The sequence below is a fragment of the Taudactylus pleione genome, unplaced genomic scaffold, assembly GCF_031769625.1.
Source record: "Taudactylus pleione unplaced genomic scaffold, aTauple2 ptg000079l, whole genome shotgun sequence".
Lineage (NCBI taxonomy): Eukaryota > Metazoa > Chordata > Amphibia > Anura > Myobatrachidae > Taudactylus > Taudactylus pleione.
In genome coordinates, this window is record NW_028284481.1 from 3891305 (window position 1) to 3898500 (window position 7196).

At 44.7% G+C, this 7196-nt stretch overlaps 1 long non-coding RNA gene across 1 annotated transcript; it reads left to right on the top strand.

The window, feature by feature from the left end:
- Positions 1-2756: 2756 nt before the first annotated feature.
- LOC148532342 (uncharacterized) lies at positions 2757-6332 on the top strand. Its single transcript, XR_015877737.1, has 3 exons — positions 2757-2889; positions 4358-4552; positions 6077-6332. It is a non-coding gene; the product is annotated as an uncharacterized LOC148532342 (long non-coding RNA).
- The last annotated feature ends 864 nt before the right edge of the window (positions 6333-7196 follow it).

Genomic DNA, 7196 nt, shown 5'->3' on the forward strand with positions numbered 1-7196 from the left:
CCCTTACTACTGGGGGCACTGCAGGGGGCATTACTATTGGAGGCACTTCTACAGGGGGGCATTACTTTTAGGGGTATTATTACCAGGGGCATTATTACTACTGGGGGCACTGCATAGGGGGACCACTGCTGAGGGCACTGTATATGGGGCACTGCACAGGGGGACCACTACTGGGGGCACTGTATAAGGGGCACTACTGGGGGCACTGCATACGGGGACCATAACTGGAGCTACATAGGTGGGCACTGCTTAGGGGTACCTCTACTGAGGGCACTGCATAGGGTGACCACTACTGGGGGCACTGTATAAAATGAACTGCATAGGGGGGCGGCGGCAGCTGGGGCTGGTATAGGTGCTGGGGGAGTGGTAAATTTTAATTTTGGGGGGTGGGGGGGGCACCAACATTTATGATTGTCGTCAAGTATGGAAAGCAGGTGGGATAATTACTGGGATTAATTACTGACCAAGTATAATAGATCAACTCCCCTGTTCATCATTAAAGAAATGCTGAAAACATGACCTGATCATTCCCTTTTTCTGAAGGTACAATGTCAGAAACACAGTTTGTTATACAACATGTTGGTCTATGATATTTGAATTATTTAATGTATTCCTGAAGAGACACAATTTGTACTAATATTTATTTATTTTTTTTACTATTTTGTATACTGTTTATTAATATGCATTGCTTTAATAAATAAAGTGTTAAAAAAAATAAACAGGAAAATTGATAGGCCCAAACAGTGCCCCCTGCCCTGCCCTGTGTGACCTGTGCCATGGCACTGGTCACACTAACCTAGTTACTGCCCTGCATACTGCTGCCACAGTATTGTGCACCTAAGCTTTGTTCCTGGCTGGGCGCCATGAGGAAGTTGACATGTTGTATCACTGAGAGAGTGATCTGGAAACCCCACTAGCAGAGGCCAGGCGTCTGCAGCCAGGATGAGCCATGGATGCGTTCTCATTCCTAAGGCGCACATCCACTTGCCGATTTCTATGAGCAATTGAACGATAACGATATCGTTATCGTTCAATCGCTCATGAATCTGGCACATTAATGTCGTAAACGTCCAGCGATGCGCACTCCCGCTAGCCGAACATGCTCGTCAACCTGACGATAACGACAGATTGCCCAACATGGGGGATGATTGATGTTCCTACACTGAACGACTGAACGTTCAGTGTAGGCACAGCACAGACTGTGAAATGACTGCAGGATTACAATGTTGTAATCGTGCAGTCATTTCAAAGTCTGCTAGTGAATGTGCCCCATTAGAGCGGCCATTAAACCAGACAGGGAGTTGCTTGGTACGTGTTGGATGGGACATGGTGACCAAAAGCAGGGCTATACAGAATAGAGATTCCCAAATGTAGTCATCAAGACGCCCCAACAGTTCAGGTTTTAGAGTTAACCATGGTTAAGCACAGGTGGCTAATTCTAATTGACTGAGGTACTAATTAAGTCGCCTGTGGTCAAGCATGTATATCCTTAAAACCTGGACTCTTAAGGTGCCCATCCACTAGCAGACATGCAGTCGTTCAGTGCAGGCTCATCAATCATCTGCAAACATGCTCAACCTGACGTTATCGGCAGGTTGACCAGCATGTTTGCACGATGATAGATGTCTAAACGACCACCGGGCACGCGCATCGCTGGTTGTTTTAGACATTTTTGCAAACAATTTGCAAACGATTGAATGATTGTTATTGTTCAATCGCTCAACTTAATCGTCTAGTGGATGGGCACCTTAAGGGTGCCATGAGGATGGAGTTTGGGAACTTCTGCTATATAGAGAAAGTAATAGGGACAGAGTAAAAAAAGGCAGGAGGAAAAACTGTTTTCATGCACAAGATAAATGTGGCACATGCTGGGTGTTATTATATTACTCAGTCTCACATGCTGATAAATACAAGTGACACTTATCAGCACATAGCACAAGAGATGTTTAATATAATGTAATAAACCAGCCACGGGTACAATAATACCCCTTTTCCACCAAAATTCTGGGTCTGACCTGGAGTTGGTACAGGGTTCCTATCCGGATCAGACCCGGAATTTAGCCGGTGCCGACTCTGGATATTCCCGAGTCGGCGCCGCTCACACCGCAGTCGGGTCTGCATAGAACCAGCTTTTCCAGTGTGAAAGTGGACGCTTGGAGATGACGTCATCTCCAAGCGCCACTGAAGCCGGACCAATCGGCCAGCTTGCGGCGCACTGCAGGTCATCAAGACCCGGAGTGCGCCGTACACACAGCAGGGTTTCACGGGTTACTCCTGTGTTAAACCCTGCAATTTACCTGGGTTGGATTGCCGGGTCACTCGACCCAGCGATCCAACCCTCTCCCCTTTTACACCAAGGAGCTGCCCGGGTTAATCCTGCAATAACCTGGGTTTTAGCTCTGGTGTAAAAGAGTTATAAGTGTGACATCATCAGGCACCACCAGCAGGGCATGCTTTCAGTATTTCTGTATGTGGAAATGCGGGATAATTACTATCAGAGTATAATAGATCAACTCCCCTGTTCATCTCTAAAAAAAAAACCCTGAAAACATGACCTGCTGATGGCACTTAAGGATTGGAGTTGTTATTCCCTGATGTAATCACTAGTCTCAGGCTCCAGTCCTAGGATTACCAGACTGGCCAGGTATTAGGGAGATCCTGCATGAGCACAGGTGTGTCAGTCACATGGTCCCCTAATGACCCATGTGTGCCTATATAAAGGTGCTCCTAGAGCCCTGGTTATTAGTGCAGGCTGAGCTCTGTGGGCACTGAACCAAGGAAGAGAGGTCACAGGATGGTTCTGTCAGATAGTGAGAAGACTGCTATGGACTCTTTGTTTGAGAAGGTTGCCCTTAAATCTGAGGAGTTGGGGTGTGAGGCTATGGACAGGTGAGATATCTATAGGGTTCTACCTCCTGGATTTTAAGTACCATCCCTTTTTTTCCAGCTGGCATTGTGCTATTTTTATTTCCCATTATTCTACTGTACCCTGACTAAGAGTGGTAATAACATCAGGAACTCTGGTTCTCTAACAGCTGTACACAATGCATTACATAAAATGTTCTTTACCTTGAACATGCTGGGTCCTACAAGTCTCTGTATACTCCACTTATTCTCATGGGACCATCTCTGTGAACTATTTAATAACATTGTTTTTCATATAACTGTTCATCACTGTAGAATATCCATCTTCTCTACTTTTATTTTTTTCTGACCATTACTCAGGTCTTGTCCTATTATTCCCTTCCCACATTTATAAGTCTGTGTAGATTGAAATATGTTGCCCAATTAGTTTGTGTGGTTTCCTTATTTGAATTTTGGACTGTGCTGCAGAATCACCTCTGGAGCATCCACTGGTCCTCATGTCTTGTGGGAGTGGGGATATTAGGCATGTGCACCTGCAGTGTTCTTACAAATCCATCACCTGCAGCAGGTTGTTTTACCTGCAGACTGCTATAGTGTGTGTTGGAATACTGGGACATACAACAGAATTAGGGGCATATGTATCAAAGCTTGATGTGAGATGTATATCCCCAACCAATCGGCTTTTAAACACAGCCTGCAAAATGTAAGTTAGAAGCTGATTGGTGATGTATATCTCACAATTTTATCTTACATCAAGCTTTGATGCATATGCTCCTTAGTCATTATGGTGTCTCACTCATGACTGGTTCAGTGCAACAAAGATGGGGTGTATTCTAGGGCTCTGCCAAGGATGGGAGGGTTAATGCTGACTATCAGCAGTGCACTTTGTGTATGTATATAATTTTAAATGTAGCATTTCTCAAAGCTGCAATCTCTTGCAGTTGTAAATCTAATCCAGGGATTTCAATGCCAATTCTTTAGCAATTCTTTAGAACCACCAACAGGACATGTTTTCAGGGTTTTGTTGGATGGTTACTGACCTAGTAAAATGGAATAACTGCATAATGAAACAAATCAAAACATAAGCTGTGGGTGCTCAAAGATGGAGTTGGAAACACTTGATCTGATCACTAGTCTTAAACTGCATACACACGATAATCGTTTGAAAAAATTGTTCACTTTCTGAGTCAAACGAACGATTTTTGTTCACGTTTGTAGTTCAGTCAGACTTGTCAACTCAACAATTTTCATTAAGGGAATATGCAAAAAAATTTTTGAAGTTCAAAAAATTTGTTCATTACACTATAATCTGACAGATATATTATATTCTCATTTGGAGAACAGTATCATTACTCTATGTAAGAATAGGAATTGCAGCTCCCCACACCTCAGTCTTAGGCTGTCTCTTCCCATAAATCAGGGGCTGTAATGATTTACATTCTGGCTTTATGTAACCTCTACAATGTAACTACTGATCTTCTCACTCTTCCAGAACCACCCTGAGACCAAGTCCCATTTCGGTGACAATGACCTGAGTCCTGGCTCCAAGTATCTACACACCCAGGGAGGGAAGATCATTAGTGCCTGTGTAGAAGCCCTGAAGAACCTGGGAGACCTAGCAGGGAACCTGTCCAGCCTCCGAGACATGCACACAAACAAGCTGAAACTGACTGTAGATGCAATCAAGGTGAGCATGTGACCTGTGTAATATGCAAAGGAACGTTGCCTGTATAGGAAGCCTGATAGATGTGATTACCAGGTCTCTGCTACAGATTCATATACTTATGCAGTGGAGCTTGGTGTTCACTTGTTAATGTACAACTGGAATTTGATTTCCTATAATACCAAACCAATGTTGCCAGAGCTGAACATAACCTACTGAGCCCAAATATATCACAAGGGAGTAACCAACCTCTGCTGTTGTTGACATTTTGCAGTTATGGTGCCATCAGAACTTGCATAAATGTGCATCTGTTCCTTATGTTGCAGCCAACCTTGTGCCCCAATATACAGACTTCAAACAACCTCCTGTAGTGGGCTTTGGCCATCAGGTCAATGTACAAGTAGATGCTATTCTCAAATTGGGAGCCACAGCAAATAACCTTACAAATGGTGCCAAACATTGCTGACCAGGACTCACTGACAGTTGGAGTGGTTCCCCTATTTGTCACCGCATTTGTACTGATCACATATGCACTAACATACGCAATCAGTACAGCAAAAGACAGCTCTTCCAAAAAGACCTGTCCTTTGCGATCTCCGCTGCACCCTGGACTTGCGGGTTTATGACTGAGAAGTCCATCTGTGCAGAGTGACGCGACGGCCACAGGGCTCCAATCGGATCCCTCATGGCAGCGCGATGCAGTAGAAGCCCATAAGCTTCTATAGGGTAACTCCAGCAAAAGCTGGTGTTGCCCACCGCACCAGAGCCTGGCAGCCAAGACAATAGTGCATGCAGAAAATGCAGTAAAACCCTGGAAACAGGGTTTTTTACCATATTTTCCATATAATACACCTTGCCCAATAGGTGTAACATCGCTGTAGAATGCTTGGAGACACAGGGCCTGATTCAGACTCAACGCTAAGAAGCATTGGCTCGTAGCTGCCGATGGTTTGCGTTGTGCGTATGCATCGCAGTGTGCGTGCCAGTCACTGCGATCGGCAACTGTGCACTCGTAGCACAGACTGAGCGCTACCTTGAGTGACAGCGTCGTTTGTGGGTGGTAACGGGAAGGTGCTTGTGAACGCAGGCATATCTGGGCATCAAAACTGCATTTAAAGGGCATGCATAACTGGCATTGAGGTGTCATTGTAAACATCACCTGGTTGTAGTTCAGTCAGCACGGATTGCAGTGCTTGCAGCAGGGTAGGGTCTACCTCAAGCACTGCGTGCAGCTCCGATGTATCTCAATTTTACCGATTAATCATTCACTTCCTGGAGATGCAGTCGCTCTCTAAGACAGAGGGTGTCCTTACACCACACAGTGCGATAGCGGAAATTGCATACCCGGCCCCTTTTGGCAGCGAACGATCGTGGCTTAGCATCCAGGTCTGAATCTGGCCCACAGCCACTAGTATGGGCCCCTCAGTCCAGGTGACTGCAGCATAAGACTCTCCTGCCCAGCAGAATCTCTCAATATTTCTGTGTGCAGCACAATATGTTCATGGATTGCATTATACTATATGGAACTGATACTCTTCTTCTCCCCAGCTGATGTGTGACTGCCTCCTAGAGGTCATTGTCAAACACTTCCCTGATGCAGACCGGGCGGCCTGTGACAAGTTCCTCAGTGCAGTTGCTGCTAACCTGATCTCCAGCTAGAGGGAAGAGGAGGAATGGTCTGCTGTATCCAGAATGTGAGGTCTTCAATAACATGGCTCCTGTCACCTTGGGGTCTAACTACCTGCATAATGGTTGAAGGACAACACAATGCTGAGTGTTACTTGATCATGTGTTGTACTTAATGAGTATGTGTCCTTCTATTAAATAAAATTATTTCCTAAACTGTAGATCTCCTCCTTGCAAAGCCGTGCCTAAAGCAACACCACATCACCGATGCAGCAAACTTGTTTTGGGTCAAGCATCCAGAGGACTAGTGTAGACTTCTTCGTATGCTGATGTGGTTATTGTTCTTGCCCCGCTGTCCACTATTCTTGACAGTTGTCTCTCTTTAGATGGTACCAGTAACCTGTAGGCTGTATTATGGACTCTGTAGTCTCTTCTTGGTGTCCTGGTCAGCTGCAGGTGTAATGCCAACAGATCTTGGTGCTTTCCATCATGTATAGGGATGATTCTTCATGGAATTATGTGGGGTGGGGGCTTCCCCTTTAGGCCTGATGAGAGCTACTCTATTATCAGCCATGTTTAAAGGGAAACTCTAGAATGACTTGTCTAGTTGAATATGGTATTTAAAAATTACATTCATGAATGATAGTCTGAGGGCCTATACTCACATGCCAGTCTGTGCCACCATTGTGGGATTTATGTATCAAAGTGGAGATGTTGCCCATGGTGACCAGCTCCTACCTATTTTATAGACTGTAATTGATAAATGCTACTTCAAAGCTGATAGGCTGCTATGGGCAACTTCTCCACTGGACCTCTTTCTCGACGCTTCTCACTGATTGATACATTAACACCTATATTTGTGGTCTATAAAATTCATGGTTCATTTCCCTCTTCAGATACCCAGTTAATCATGCAATGGGCTCTATTCAGCAATGAAATAATTAAACAATGTGGAACCTATTGTTTAAGTAATTTGCCCTGTTCAGCAAAGGGTTGATGGAGAAAACACAACTATCCTTTTCCTTTAATACCCATCTTGCAG